Raw genomic sequence first — 16,506 nt, 5'->3', positions numbered from 1 at the left:
AAAAGCAAAGCAAAGCAGTAAATAGCTATAAATATAAATTCTAGTCATTTGGACACTATTCTTTTTTTTTAATATTTTCTTTTATCCCAGCTTTTTGAATGACACAAAACTGCTGGGAAAATTAGAAAACAGTTTGGCAGAAACTAGGTATAGACCATTATCTCACACCTAATACCAAGCTAACGTCAAAATATATATGATACAGATATTAAGAGTGATACCATAACTAAATTAGGGGAACACAGAATAGTTTGCCTGGCAGATCTTTGGAGAAAGGAAGAATTTATGACCAAACAAGAATAAGATGTAAATGGAAATTTTGATTATATGAAATTAAAAGGCTTTTATACAAACAAAATGAATGAAACCAAGATTAGAAGAGAAACAAACTGGGGGAAAGATTTTATGACAAATTTCTCTAATAAAGGTCCTATTTCTCAAATTCATAGAGTACTAAGTCAAATTTATAAGAATACAAGCCTTTTCCCAACTGGCAAATGGTCAAAAGATATGAACAAGCAGTTCTCAGATGAAGAAATCTAAGCCATCAATAATCATATGAAAAAATGTTCTAAATCAATCTTGATTAGAAAAATGCAAATTAAAGTAATGCTAAGGTATCACCTCACACTTATCAGATTGGCCAATATGGCAGTAAGAAAGCAGATGGGCACAGGATCACTCTCTGCCCTCTTTGTCCACTGGTTGTAGAATCAAATCCTGGAAATAGCTGTACTTTCCAAAGTTGCTGCTTATAGAAGTATTTTTTCTTTCTGAGCAAGAGTTTTTAAAGTTGTAATTTTTGTGTTCTTTCATGTAAGAGAATGAAGAAATATTCTAAATTTAAAAAAAAAGGAAAGTGATAAATGTTGGATGGGATGTGACAAGTCATACAAATCTTTCCAGGTTTCTTTTCTGATCATCTTATTCATCATTTCTATTTATTAAAAATTTTTAAATAACAAATTTTAAATAAATTTCCACATGAGTTTTCTGAAGTTATATAATCCAAATTGTCTCCCTCCCTTATTCCCTCCCCACTCCCAGAGCTGGCTAGTAATTCGATCTAGGTTATACATGTGTTATCATGCAAAATGTTTCCATATTATTCATTTTATAAGTATTATTAATCATTTCTTAGGGCACTTATGTATTTCATTACAATCATATACCATGACTTGTTTAGATTTAATACTATTTGTCATCCCTCTTCCAGGACACCTTTTCCTCTTTGGGTTTGCTCTCTCCTGATTCACCTTCTATCTGTCTTAATGCTCCTTTCTCACTCCCCTTTTTGGATCATTATCTATGTCTTGCACTCTACCCATGGGTGCCTTTTCTGAATCCGACCTTAGTCTTTTCTTCTTCTGCCTCAATGCCTTCTTAGTAATATCATCTTAAGGGGTTCAACTATCATTTCATTGTAGATGACTCTCAGATCTATATACTCAGGCTTCTCTCCTGAGCTCCCTAATCCTGTATCACCAATCACTCGTTGGACATTAACAATGATATGTCCCTTAGGCATTTCAAAATCAACATTTCCCAAAAGAATTTATAGGCATTCTACTGCGATTCTTCTTCCTATATTATAATCTCTATACTATCCAGCTTGCTCAAAATAGTATCTCCTCCATTTTTAATTTAAATCTTTTAAAAACAAGTTTTTAAGTTTATTTAATTAATTGATGTAGAATATTTTCCCTTGGTTACAAGATTCATGTTCTTTCCCTCCTGTGTCCCCAACCCCGTCCCATAACCGATGCACAATTCCACTAGGTTTTACATGTATCATTGATCAAGACCCATTTCCATATTATTGATTTTTGCACCAGGGTGATCGTTTAGAGTCTACATCCCTGATCATATCCCCATTGACCCATGTGATCAAGCAGTTGGAAAAAAAAAGCTTTTAAAGTTTCAAGTCTTTAGACTAATACATTAAAAAAAAAAAAAAAACCTTTCCTTCTGTCTTAGGACCAATTCTAAGACAAGATTAGCAAAGGCTAGGCAGTTGGAGCTAAGTGATTTTAGGAAGTTTCTAAGGCCAGATTTGACTCCAGATCCCTTCAACTCTAGGCCTGGGATCTATCTACAATGATACCTATCTTCCTCTAGATCAAAACTTTTTTTTGTACTTAGTTTTTTTTTATTAAATTTTAATTTTTTCAATTACATGTAGAAGTTATTTTTGATAATTGTTTTCTGACAACTTGTGATTCAGATTCTTCCCCTGCCTTATCCCTGAGGCAAAAAATAGTTGGATACAGGCTATACCAGTGCTTTCATGTAATACATAGTTCCATGTTACCATGTCATGAGTGAAGTCATATAGCACATGTGTAATAAAAAGCTCATGAAGAAAATAGAATGAAATATAGCATGTTTTGATCTACAATCATATTCCAATAGTTCCTTCATTGGCTGTGGACAGTGTCTTTATGGTCTGATACATTCTTAATAGCCTTTGTTAGTTTTACTCCCTTTCTGATCAGGAACCTGTCATGCCCGGGGCCCAGAAATAGCATTCTCATTCTCAGCATCATCTTCTTAACCAACTGTCCATTTCCCCAATCTGCCTCTTTTCTGAAGCCCTTGCCCCTCACTCACCAGTAAAGATAAAACAAACTACGTCTGTCTCTTAAGAGTTTTGCAATGCTTTCTCCATTCCTTCTGGCAGTGTCATTCATGCTCACATGAATTGTCAGGATTGGGTAATAGTTATTTGGTTTGATAATTCTTGGGAATCTCTCTATCACATACATAGACACATGCTAGATAGAACACATGCCCAAGGAAAACAAGTCAACAAATGGCTATCTCAATCTCCTTCAATAGCGGTATTGGAGGTGGAGGGATGTCACCATCCACTACCACTGGCATCTTTTTTCTCCAAACCTTTCTGGATGATTTCTCACCAGTCACCTGTGAGTCTGTATCATTAGTCATAGGATCATAAGAGCATACATTTAGAACTGGAAGGAATCTCAGCACTCATTTAGTCCACACCCCCCTCATTTTTAGTCCTTAGAGCACATGAAGCAGCTTTTTTAGAGGGCCAGCTCTTTCTTCTTTGGAAACGGTCACATTTATTACTTGCCTCCAAGAGATCAGTGAACCTTCTTTTCTCTATTCTGTTATGGTCTTCTACCCTTCAACCTACCAACTCATGAAATCTTTTTTTAAATTTTGTTTTCAAATTGGAGCCCTTCCATTTTTAAATGGTTTGTTTCATGTTCCCTGGTAACTGGAAAAGTAAGGAAGCCCCTTTACCTGAAGATCAACCAGAAGATTGATTATAGGTAGCAGTTACTGGATCTTGTCAGAAATACCTATATCACACTCCCTGTAGGTCAGTGCAAAAGTCTTCCTGTTCTCTATTCTTGCTGGAATTAATGGACTCAGTCCTTAGTCATTTTTATTAGTACCTTTTCAGGAGAGCTACAATGGTAACTTGTGGAAGCCTTGAATTCCAGAATTCTTCCTTGTCTCTATCTTTTCAGCTCTTTACCAAGCACAATAAACTTCCTTTCTTTTGTCTGATTAATGTCTTCCCTTATGTTACTTGTCTTGCCTTAACAATTTCCTTCTCCTTGAGTCTTTCTTCTTCTCTTCAGCAAATCCTAAAGTTCTTTTGCCTCTCCTTCACATAAATAATTTCTCAGTTCCTTCTCCTGTGCCACCTCTTCCTGCTCCTCCCCTTCCTCTTCCTCCTCCTCCTTCTCCTCTTACTCTTTCTCCTCCTCCTCCTTCTCCTCTTACTCTTTCTCCTCCTCCTCCTTCTCCTCTTCTTTATTCTTCTCCTCCTCCTCCTCTTTATTCTCAGGTCTTTCTATTCTAGTCCCTTTTCAGCTGAAGCCCTCCTTTTCCCCCTTTCAGCTAAAATTTTCCCATCTTTCTCTTCCCCAAATTTAATTTTTGGCCTTTAATAATTCCCAAACCCTCCAAATTTTCTTCACAATAAAATTTCCCCCTGCGGCACATGTCCTTCTTTTCAGTAACCGACTTGACTTAAAGGACATGGACATGTCTAAAAGAAGGTGACCATGATGGTGAGACAAAGGAAAGGCAATCTGACTCTGCTATGCCACCACTAGGCATATGTTTTTTTTTTTTAAACCATTACCTTCTGTCTTGGAATCAATACTATGTATTGGTTACAAGGCAGAAGAGTGATAAGGGCTAGGCAATGGAGGTTAAGTTGACATGCCCAGGGTCACACAGCTAAGAAATGTCTGAGGTCAAATTTGAACCCAGGACTTCCCATCTCTAGGCCTGGCTCCCAATCCACTGAGCTACCCAGCTGCCCCCACAGCATATGTTCTAATAAAATTAAAGAAAGAGGAAGAGGACCTATATGTATAAAAACATTCATAGCAACTTTTTTGTAGTAGCTAAAGTTTGGAAATGAGATAGGTAGTTCATTGAAAATGACTTAACAAATTGTTATATGTGAATATAATAGAACACTATTGTTTTGTAAGAAATGACAAAATGGAAAGTTTCAGAGAAAACCAGGAAGACCTCATTGAACTAATGTAGAGCAAAGTGAGCAATACTATGAGAATAATTTATATAACAATTACATTATAGAGAAAAACTTTGAAAGACTTTAGAATTCTGACCAATCTAATGATAAACCACCAGCCCACTAGACTGAAAATGAAACATGTTACTTTCTTCTTGCTAGAGAAATACTTAACTTGAAGCCTTTTCATCCCTCTTCAAATCTTCTATGACCCCTTACACTCTTAGCAGAGAGCTTTGCATCATATTTTACAGGAAAATTTGAGGCTATTCACCATGAACTCCATCTTTCTTATCTCCTTTCACTCAGGCACCTTTGGCCACTCTGTCCTCCTTCTAAAGTGATCTTGCTGTTGTTCAACCTTTCAGTGGTATCTGACTCTTTGTGATCCTATGGAGCTTAGCATGCCAGTGCTGTACATGGGGTTTTCTTGTCAAAAATACTGGAGCAGTTTGCCTTTGCCTTCTCTTGTGGGTTAAGACAAACAGAAGTTAAGTGACTTGCCCAGATTTCCACAGCTAGTATATGCCTGAAGTAAAATTTGAACTTAGATCCTATGCTAGATCTACTGAGTCACCTAGCTGTCTCGCCTTACTGTTTACTTGTTCAAGTAATTTTATTCCATTCTGTCCCCTCCAACAGATTCCCCCTCTGTCATTCCTTCTCTTTCATTTATTTTCAACATCTTTCTCTCTATTGGCATTCCTATTGTCTATAAATATGCCCATGTCCCCCCTATTTTGAAAACATCCTAACTTGAACCTTCCAATCCTGCTAACTACAGTTCTATTTCTCTTCTGTCCTTTATAGCTAAACTCCTCAAAAAAGCCATCCATAATAGGCACTTACACCTTCTCTCCTCTTCCCTTCTTCTTAACTACAATCTGGCTTCTATCCATATCATTCTACTGAAAATGCTCCCTCCAAAGTTACTAATGTTCTCTTAGTTGTCAGTCCCAAAGGCCTTTTCTCAATCCTCATTCTCCTTGACCTCTCTGCAGCCTTTGACACTGTTGATTATTCTCTCCTCCTTGATACTCTTCTCTCTTGGTTTTCTTGATACCCCTCTCTTCTGGTTCTTCTCCTATCTGACTATTCCTTTGTCTCCTTTACTGGACCCTCTTCCAGATCATGCCCTCTGAAGGTTTTGTCCTAAATCCTCTTCTTCCTCTATAACTACTTCACTTGGCAATCTCATCAACTCCCAAGAGTTATCTTTATGCTTCTCAAATCTTCTTTTCCTACTCCAGTCTCTCTGCTGACTTCCAATCTTGCATCTCCTTTCAGATATCTGCAACTGGATGTCTGCTAGACTCAATATGCCCAAAACAGAACTCATTATCTTTGCCTCTAAACTGTCCCCTACTCCAGCTTTCCCTGTTACTGTAGACGGCAGCTACACCATCTTCCTAGTCTCTCAGGCTTACAACCTGGAAAGGCATCCTGGACTCCTCTTTCTTATTTCCATACAAGTTTTCTTAAGTTATGTGATTGAACTTATTTCCCTCCCTCCCTTCCTTTTTTCCCTCCCAGTGCTGGCAAGTGATTCAATCTGGGTTATATATATATCATCATGCAAAACATATTTCCATATTGTTCATTTTTTGTAAGTGAGTAATTTTTTTTGTAGTGTGGCAAAAAATTAATTTTATTTATTTATTTTTGTGAGTAATCTTATAAAACCAACCGCTCTAAACATAAACTCAAATAAATCATCAAAAATCATATGCTTTCATCTTCATTCTGATTCCAACAATTTTTCCTCTGCAGATGGATAGCATTCTTTGTCATAAGTCTCCAGGATCAAATACAAAATGCTCTTTTTGGCATTCAGAACCCTTCATAATGTAGCTACCTCCTATCTTTCCAATTTTCTTACATCTTAGTCCCCATGACATGCTTTTCAATCCAATGGCATCATCCTCCTGGCTGTTCCATGAACAAGGCACTATCTACTCCAGGCATTTTCTCTGGCTGTCCTCCATCCACAGACAACTGACCTGCCTATATTCCTTTAAGTCCCAAGGAAAATCCTACCTTCTGCGAGAAACCTTCTATAATCTCTCTTAATTCTAGTGCTTTCCCTCTTTTAATTATTTCCTGTTTTTCCTGTCCATAGTTTGCTTCCTATAGATTTGTCATTATGTTGTGTCTCCCATTAGACTGTAAGTTCCTTGAGGGCAGAGACTATCCTTTACCTATTTTTGTATCCTCAGTGCTTAGCACAGTTTCCAGCAGAGAGCAGGTGCTTAATAAATGTTTATTGAATTGAACTGAAAATTCAGAGGGAGATATACATTCTCAGGTATGAACAATATGCAAATTTGTTTAGCTGAATTATGCATGTTTATGATGAGTTTAAATTTTTATTGTCATTTTTGTTTTTATTATTTTTATGGGGGAGGCAATAGAAGGGACAGATAAAAAAAAGTAGTGGGTTCCCCCATGCTAGAGATCTTTAATTGGAATCTTGTCAAGGTCATCCTTGCCTGTTCACTTTCTTCACACACATCCAAATAATAACCAAAGACATCTGCTGAGGTTTCCACACCCTGGGAAAATAGATTGAATTTACTTGGCATCTATTTATGTAGGTATATGTATCCTCTGATTCAGTGCAAGCTCCTTGAGAGTGGAGTTTTCAGTTTTGTCTTGGTACTTCTAGTGCCTAGCATGGTGTTGGCCATGTATTAGGTACTAAATAAGTGGCAGATTGATTAATGTATGAATAATCTTTTTTGGTTCATGCAAAACTGGGAAATAAATTAGAAATGGGGAAACTCCATAACAACAAGACCTACAAAAACAGTCAATCCAAAAGCATTTATTAAATGCCTGCTGTATTCTAAAGTTGAAAACCCATGTGACTGTATGGTGGTGGTACCCTTGGCAGAATAAGGGAAGTTCAGAAAAAGGCTGGGTTGAAGAAGCAGGGGATTGGGCAGGAAATAGGGAAATGAATTCAGTTTTGAACATGTAAAGTTTGAATATTGTCCATGGGAAAGCTAGTCTGAAATATACAATAGGCAGTTGGAGATGGAAGTACTAGCATTCAGGATCATTGTAGGAGTTATCTACATATATTTCATAATTAATCCAATAATCAACCTACGGAAGCTAATGAAGTCACCAAGTCAGTTAATAAACATTTATTAAGAGCCGAATATATGCCAAGCAATATGCTAAGCCCTGGAGATACATAAATAGATAAAATAAGAGTCCCTACTCTCAAGGAGCTCACAATCTAATGGATGAGAGTTTTGAATTTTGATTGATGATTGATGAGATGATTACAAAGAGTTGAGAAGTTAGTGACAGAAAGGGAGATAGAGACAATGAGTGGAGACAATTTTTAGGGATTTGATTGTGAAAATGAGAAATATGGTAGGTTCTAGTAGGGTTTTTTTTAAAGGATGGGGAAATGATTATGTTTGTAGGTAGGTAATACTAGATACCAATAGATAAAGAGATCCTGAAGACTAAAGATAGAAAAGGAATAACCGTGGGTTTAATTTATTGGGACCAACATAGAATGGGCTGCCTTGGGAAGAAGTGGATTTCTCCAAGTAGAAGTCTTCAAGCAGAGGCTGGATAACCACTTGATGGGCACATTGCAGAGGAAATTCTTTGTCATTTAGGAGTTGGATCTCTGAGGTACCTTTTGGCTCTTCCATTTACATTTTCCTCTGTCCCTTTATTCCTCCTAAAAAATTGAACAGGTTGGATTAAATGGGGAATTTAAAGCCATGGTTTGAACTCACCTTGAAATCCTAAAATTCTTTGAAAATTGATGTTATTACTCCTTCTTCCTCAGTATTCTTACCCTCATTCCCCATAGTGACACTACACTTCTTATTTACAAGTCTGAGATCATCTCACCTCCTCTCGCTGCCAGCCCCATCATGTCCAGTTTGGGTTGAAGTGGGATAGTGTCCACGCTGTAAGGCAGGCTGTGTTTTGTTGTCTTTATATATTACAACAACAAAATCACTAGTCTTCCATACAGCATTTGACCAATATTCTCTCAGATCATCCAGGTACAGAAGAAAAGAGTTTCAGATTTGGGACTCAGCAGCAAACTAATTCAAATTTTGACCCTGATGCTTCCTAAATATGCAACTTTGCCAAGCCATTTCTCTCTAAGGGTCAATTTTCTCATCTGTAAAATGGGGATGATGCCTGTACTACATGCAGAGTAATCAAAAAGAAAGCATTCTAGTAAAATGGTTGCTATAGTCTGTTTCCCACCAGCATCGCTTCTCCTCTTAAGACTCTTTTTGGTCATCACTTCCTCTCCCACAATATCCCAATAATGCTACAAGTTCAAGACATTCCTAAGCATCCCTAGCTCCCAGTTTGTGCTCATTTTCTTAGTTAGCTAGCAACCAAACTGATGTCCTTGTTTTCTATCCCTAGCCGCTGTATCCAAGTTGTCTTCCATGTTTTCATGCGTAAAATTTATAAATATGATTGATTATTACTCTCCAGCCCCTGGTGAAATGTCCTATTTACCAGTTTGTGGCCATTTAGTCAATCAGTCTCTTTCCCTTAAACACTTATGTACAATAAGCCCATGCTTATAATTAGCCCTATAGGGAACCCATAATGGGGATTCTTTTATTAGTAGGTCTCTTTACCACATCTGGACTCTCCATTGTTTGAGTTCCAGCTATAGCCTTTTCCAGGGGGAAAAGAGGTAATCTGAAAAGAATCACTTATCTTCTTTTGAGCTTTAGTTTTTCTATCTATAAATGAAGATAATAATAACATGTACATTGCCAACTTCTTAAGGAATAATATGAGGAAAGGGCTTTATGGAAAGAGTCTTAGGTTGGGATCTGGAAATACGGGGGTTTGAAATTCATATAATCAGGAGGAAAATTACATAACTTTTAAGTCTCAGTTTCCTCATCTGTAAAATATGGTTAATAATTATACCTTTCATATATATGTACAGAATTGTTTTGAGATTCAAAAAAGATATTTTATCTAAAGCTCTTTGTAAACCTTAAAACAACCATATAAGTATTGGGTATTATTGTAAAATCTTAAGAGTACCATAGAAATAAATTATTATAATAATAATTATTATTATTGGTGATCTTTGTCCCTTGATCATCTTTCTTCCTTGGATTGAGTCTCTGAGAAAGAATAGGGTAAGAAAAAGAGCATCAACATAGCATTATCTTTTAAAAGACAGAAGAGGGAAATATTAATAGAATTGCCAAATGTGAGAATTAGAAAGACCCTCAGAAATTATTGAGTCAAGGAAAGAACTGATACTTACTCAGAGTCACACAGTAGTCAATGGTGAAAGGAAGCATAGAAGGTTCTATTTTGAAATTGTCATTTATCTAAATGGGATCTTAATTCAGTCATCAGCTTCATTACTGGGGGGAAAAACAACAAATCAATTCTCTCCCTTTCTACTTTCCAACACCAGCTCCCCCTTCCCCCCTCATTTGCTATAAAAACAGTTGCTTGCTAACTCCAATATCTGTATTCAGAAGCACCAGATGGACAGGCAGACAGTAGCCAGCTTTCTAAAAGGCTGAAATGGGGAAACTGAAAGCCTTGAGGGCTGTTTTGCACTAAACTGCACACACCTGCACAACTCCATTAGCTTGTCACCTTGACCAGGGAGCATTATCGAGTGGATCAAACAATGGCATCTGGACAATCCCAGCCCCTGTTCTCACCTCTAGGCCAAGTGTTCTTATTATCATGTTGCTCTCCATCTGGCCAAAACTGTGGTTCAACAGGTAAATAAAAAGGCATTAGGAAGATGGCCTGGGGAGGAAGGAAAATCAGTAACTGGGTTTCTTTATCTTGAGTTTATGTGACATTAAAGAAAAATGATCAAACTTGCCCATCTTGGTTTTCCATGAAATCCTGCTCCATTAAAATGACCCCCCCCAACAAATTATAATCTAGAGTCAATGAACATTAAAGCTAGAAGTAGCCTTACAGCAAAGAGTACAGAATTCAAGTAGTAGGGGGGCCCTAGGACATGGAAAGTGAGAGGTGGGAGGACTTAGTATATAGAATATGAGCTGACTTTAGTGCTCATCCTGTTCAATTCCTTTAGTTTTTGGTGGGGAAACTGATATACAGAGAAGCAATTTTCCTAAAGTCACAGACTGAAGTCAATGAGAGAGCCAGGATCAAACTCTAGCTCTTACCTGCTAGTTCAAGGCCCTTTCTTCTATACTGGATTTATTCATTGTATAGGGTATTATATTCCTCATTCTTCATTTTAAGAGTAGTATGAATTCTATTTCATATCTGATATCAATCTCATTCAGAGAAATGTTTCCTTCTATATCTGACTTAAGTCATTCACTCTTAATCCCTTTTTCAAGATGATTTCCCTCTCAAACATTTGGGTTGCAGGATATCTGTAATTTCCAAGCTCGTTGTTTTGCTAGAGCCAATCAATTTCCCTGACTGCACTCCTCATCTTAGGATTTGTTATTAAACACAATAAACAAATCCATATTGCTTTAAGCCCAGTCCCATAGCTCTAGCTCTCCTTGAATGACAGTATGATTGCCACCCTGATGACCCAACAGCCTAAATTGCCTGAGGTGGGGTAACATTAACAGAAAGAGGAAAGAGTAAGAAGACAGAAGAGACATGAAAGAAGGAGATAAATACAGACAGAAAAAAATGGCAAGAAAGAAAGAGAAATAGGAGAAGAAATGATAGATTGACAGAAAAAGAGAACCATGAGGCTTCTCCCTTCTCTGAGAGCCATTACTCTAAAACCACTTGGAGAACCATCACTTGAAATGTTGGCTGTGGGTTCACTGAAATTTGAAGGTCCCTTTGCCATATGCTAATTTGGATTCTCTCTAAGTGTCTGCTTTGAGTACCACCTATCTAAACAATAGCAACAGAAAATTCAACCAATGCAGCTCCTACAATATTAGAAGATATGAAGCTGGAGGGAAGAAGATTCATCATTATTTCTTGGGTTGCTGTTATTTAAACAAAGCCTTCCTTTCAGAAGGTCCTGAGAACAGCTCAGAAGGAGACATAGGCCCTATGTGCTGTCTAGAGAATGCTCATTCAGCAAATATTGCCACCAGAACACCCAAAATGCACCCGACCCTATTCATGAAAAACATAGGAAGAGGCAGTAATGATTAAGACCTAGTTCCTGATTTTGAAGAGAAGTGGGAGATAACTCAAGTGTAAAGATATATGATATGAGATGCAAAAGGATAGAATAGAAATAATGATGATGATAACTAGCATTTACAAGAGAGCTTTAAAGTATGCAAAGTGCTTTATAAGTGATCTCATTTGAGAATTAGTAAGTGGGCACTACCATCCTTATTTTGCTCATGAAAAAATGGGTTCAAAGACTTGCCTGTTATCACAGAGCTATGAAGTGTCAGAGGTAGTATTTAAACCCTAGTTTTACTGTCTCCAGGTCTAATAGGTTCCCTCTCTTGCTAGACTTGGGGAGAGTGGGTACGAGTTCAACTCCCAGTTTTAATATATTGTACCTTGACGTAGGTGCCTTGGAAAAGAGACTAACATCCTGTACTTTGTCATAATCCTGAATGTAGGATGGTACTGGAGGGGTGCTTTGGAGATTTTGGCAAAATTCCTTGCTGATTTTAAGAAAAGATGAAGCCCTGCTCCTATTACTTGCTTCCTGGTGTTATCTTAGATAAGTCACTTAAAAGTCTTTGGACCTGAGTTTCCTTATCTATGAAATGAAGTGGGGTGGGTGGAAACTAAAATGACCCAAAGTCTCTTCTATCTATTCTATGATTGTAGAATGTTTTCTCATTTAATTATGAAGCCTCTAGTCATCTTCTCCCTCATAAAGGCTGGCTTTCCCCTCCTCAGTTATCCCTGGGTCCATGAATTTGGTTGGAGAGGGGGAATAGGTAAGGGGAAGATGTGACTAAACTAATTGGAGAGAGATAAGCACAGAGTCTGATATACATACACTCAAGACTCACAGCTAATACTTATCCCTGAGTTGAACCTTCATGTTTTTTCTACTACCAGCCCTTCCCAGGTTATACTACCTGTCTCCTCCTTCACTTCCTCTAGCTAACATTATTGGCAGCAGGGGAATGGGACAATCCAGGATCTTAGGTCAGCAGAGTGGTGTTAAGTGGTGCTATCTCTTTTAGGACTAGTTCTAAGGAAATGCAAATGCCTGGTTGGGGTGGGTTGGGGTAAAAAAGATGAAATCTGGTGGACAGTGTAGTTTGGAGCTCTGATTTTGTTATCTTCCTTCCCTTTTCCTTCCCCCCACTTACTCCCCCCTGCACTGCTATGTCTATGTACACTCTTGTATTCCTTGGTACCCAATGTACACTTTGGTTGTTCCTAGGTCTGGATACACAGAGCATCTCTTTATGCCTCTCTTTTCCTCTCTTTTCTAGGGGCTTCCTTTCATTTAGCATGCATGGTATAGCTGATCAGGTACTAGACTTGGAGCCAGGAAGAGATGAATTCAAATCTTACCTCAGCATCAATAACTCTGGGAAAGTAACTTAATGTCTCTCAATTTCCTAACTTATCGTATTGGATGTGATGACCTCTCAGATCCCTTCAAGCTTTGAATCTGTGATCTTTTGGTCATCAACCCCTCACATCTGTGAACCTGAAGGAGCCTGGGCTCAGGGATAAGGCAGGATCAAAGGAAGTATGGGGTACCCTCAGAGGCTCATTTCCTACACTTAGCTCTGTCTGAGTAATAGGGATGAGAGGGCTATTTGCTCTCTTCCTTCCACCCCTTGCCCCCCAACCTCCCAACTGGGAACATGGGGAATCATGGGAAGCCTTCATTCCAGCCCTTGAAATTCACAAACTGGAAAAACCCTTTCCCTCTTCAACCTTTCCATATGATTGAATGGCTTCTCCCCAAACCTCCATTTAAGAAGGGCACCCAAGTCAGCCATCTATGTCTTATTTTCCTTCAGGCTTTACTAAGGACTTTCTTTATCATGCCCCCTCAGTGAGTACCTTAATTTCTTCTAAACATTTTTCTTCTTCCTTTTATATGTTATCTTTCCTTGGTATAATATAAGCTTTTTGAGGGCTAGAACTGTCATTCTATTTATATTTGAGTTCCCAGTACCTATCAAAGTGTCTGTCCCTTAGTAAGCCCTTAATAAATGTTAGTTGTTTTGGACTGACTAATTCTAACTACCTGTTGGAGGTTCTGTTTCACATCCCTACCCTTTCAGGCCACTGGGATTCAGATCTCTTAGGGTCATTAGAACTGGGTGCCTGAATGCAATTGTTGTTCATGACTCTCTTGGGATGATCTTTAGCATAGCCCCCTGATACTATGGTGTGTTTTTTTTTTTGTAGTGTTCAGTTTGGGGGATGAAGGAAGGAGAGCCAGGGACAAGCTCAGCTTTGTTCTAGTTTTCTTATTCTTGAACAGAGAAAAGAGGGTTGTGGAAGTAAGTACAGAAGACTTCTGAAAGGGCAGTCCCTCTCCTGAGAAATGGAACTGAGATGTAGAGAAAGGGTTTAGAGTGCATTGCCCAAGTAAAACTAGAAACAGGGTGAGGACTTGGGTAGTGATGCTACCTGCTGGGTGGACAGTCAGGGACTCTTCTTGTAGTGCACTTTGCAGTTCTATTCAATAAGCACTATTCCCACTTCTGCTTTCCTACTTCCTTTCTAACAGATTAAAAAAGGAGAAGATTCTTGGAATATGAACGGTGGAAGAGGACAGAAAGGGAAACTTGGAGGAAGCTCTTCTTGTACTTCCCCAACACAGTTGCTAAATTTAAGAGATTATCTGGTCTAAACTCACTTTATAGAGGAGGAAACAGGTTCGGAAAGACAGAGACAGGGACCTTTGTTTCAAATTCATTGGTTTTTTTCATTGTACTATCATACAAGGAAACTGATCCATTGAGATTTCCTCGGCCTAATGTCCCCAAGGCTATCTGAAGCTGTCTCCCAAACTGTCTGCGAAGATATACTTGCACTAACCATAGCTGTCGCAAGGGGGCGCCAGGCACATAGTTTGGGGTGGGGTGAGGGTGGGGGTGAGACAAAACCTAGTTGAGCTTACCTGATGGGCATTGCAGTCCATTTTGCTCCAGTTGACCGAAGGCCAACTTGCTCTCTCCTGCAACTTGCAGTGGGGGCCCCCAGTTATATTAGACGATTCCTGCTTTCCAGGCTTGGTTGCTCAGACAATAGGGCTCTGGTTCTAGCTCTATAGGAGCATGGCTTTGACACTTTAGGGAAGGGCTGAGGGGCTTGGGATCTAAGAGAGCTCACATACTTAACCCTCACCCCTACTCAGGCTCGGCAGTCTCTTGGTTCCTTACCTGCAATCCGAGTCTTGAATCGAGCAGATTGACCCAGGAAATTATTTTGCGTTCGGCTCTCTGGATTGGTAGGGGAGTGGGGAGATTGCTAGCCTTCTGGGGTCTGCTTTTAACAGAGGAGAGTAACGACTGGAGTTCTCGTTCCTCTCTCCCTCTGGCTCTGCGAAAGTGGACCGCATATGGTAGCATGCTAGGAAGTTCTAGGAAAACTATCCTTTCCTAGATGTAGGAACTATCCCGTTCCTAGTTTAGGAACACTTCCCCTCCCACCCAACCCCTGCCCCTCCCCGTCCCGCCCTTATCCCCGCCCTGCCTACCCAATGGGTGGGGCTGAGGGGGACAGCCCAGCCAGGCTCCAGAGTGTCCAGAATCTTGGTTCTGAAACGCTCGGCTTACTTCAGCTGGGAACAGTCTGACAGGGTTCTTTGCTGGAGAATCTGGCTTCACTGCAGATTAGTTCGAAGACGGGGAGCTGTCCGGCCACTGGTGCTGAAACTCTCTGCTTTCCTGACAGCACCCCAGTGCGTGCAGCATCCTGCTCTTTTCCTGGGAGAGCCCAGCACAGCCCAGAGCTGCGCTCTGAGCTTGGGTTTGGACCCCAGTCCTGAAGCCCCTCCCTAGACCCTCTCCACTGCGAGGTTCTACTCCACACCGCCCATGATTTACCATCCCCCCACCTCTTCCCCCACCCTCCCTCATACCCTTTCTGAAACAAGCAGGCAGGACCTTGTCTCTCCGCTTTAGAGCCGAATTAAGCACATCTCTCCCTCTTACTGGGCGGGACTTTCCTCACAGTCTGCTCACCTCGGAGTTTCTTCTCACTTCCTAGCCTTCATACTCCAGCGCGGAGCCGTCTGGGGGCTATGTTGGATCTATTCCACAGCACTTAGCAGGTGCTTCGCTTCTCCTACAGATTCGCAACAGGGACCCTCCCAAGAATTCTCATCCCAAGCACCTGTTAGCATCCTCTCTCCTCCTCTTCTAGTGTCTTGGCACCCCCACCCCAATGTCCATGGTATCTTCAACCCTTCCCCACCCAGGTCTCATTTACTCTGTTTCCTGCACCCTCCACCCTTGATTCCCATCCCTGCACACATACGCTCATGTCCCTTCGAAGCTTCGCCAGCAGGTCCAGATGTAGATATCATCTAGTTCTCTGGCTCAGCTCTTTTATAGCCCTTGGGTAAGGGAGGAGGGAAGAGAGAAGGTGGAGTCCCTGGGAGGGAATTATCGATTTGGCCAATCGGTCCCTCTCTCGGAGCTCAACTTCTCAGATTACATCATAGAAAGTATCTTCCTTTTCAGAATAGAAGAAAGCTACTGGCTGAATGTTGGGATAAAAAAAAGGGGGGAAGAGGGCGGGGAGAAGTCTGTACTTCGCCAGGGGGCGCAAGGGTTAGGGGGCTCTTGGTTTGGTCACTGGATGCCCCATTCTTTCAGCCTTTTCCATCCGTGGCTAGGGCGTGCCTGGAGCAACCACAATCAGCCACCTTTGTCTCCCCCTGCTTCACTTCACTTTCTCCTGTTCGCCATCCTTCCAGCTGTCAGCTGGCTTAGGAATCTGGGGAAGCGCAGGAAGCAAAGCCATGCTGGGCCCTTGCCTGTTCTCCAATGGTCCTATGAAGATCATAGGATTTAGAGCAAGTAGAGATG

At 40.1% G+C, this 16,506-nt stretch overlaps 1 long non-coding RNA gene across 8 annotated transcripts; it reads right to left on the bottom strand.

Moving 5' to 3' along the window:
- Positions 1 to 7,662: 7,662 nt before the first annotated feature.
- On the bottom strand, positions 7,663 to 16,118 carry LOC103098431 (uncharacterized). 8 transcript variants are annotated; one of them, XR_465694.3, is made up of 7 exons: positions 15,953 to 16,056; positions 15,555 to 15,760; positions 15,171 to 15,432; positions 14,854 to 15,013; positions 10,228 to 10,318; positions 9,816 to 9,918; positions 7,663 to 8,231 (listed from the first exon to the last, which is right to left on the bottom strand). It is a non-coding gene; the product is annotated as an uncharacterized LOC103098431 (long non-coding RNA). The 8 variants fall into 8 exon arrangements; XR_465701.3 differs by having other exon boundaries at positions 15,171 to 15,299; XR_465693.3 differs by having other exon boundaries at positions 15,580 to 15,760.
- Positions 16,119 to 16,506: the final 388 nt, after the last annotated feature.

The sequence above is a fragment of the Monodelphis domestica genome, chromosome 3 (assembly GCF_027887165.1).
Source record: "Monodelphis domestica isolate mMonDom1 chromosome 3, mMonDom1.pri, whole genome shotgun sequence".
Taxonomy (NCBI): Eukaryota; Metazoa; Chordata; class Mammalia; order Didelphimorphia; family Didelphidae; genus Monodelphis; species Monodelphis domestica.
The sequence above is the reverse complement of the archived record's forward strand: the minus strand, read 5'-3'. Positions and strand labels throughout refer to the sequence as shown.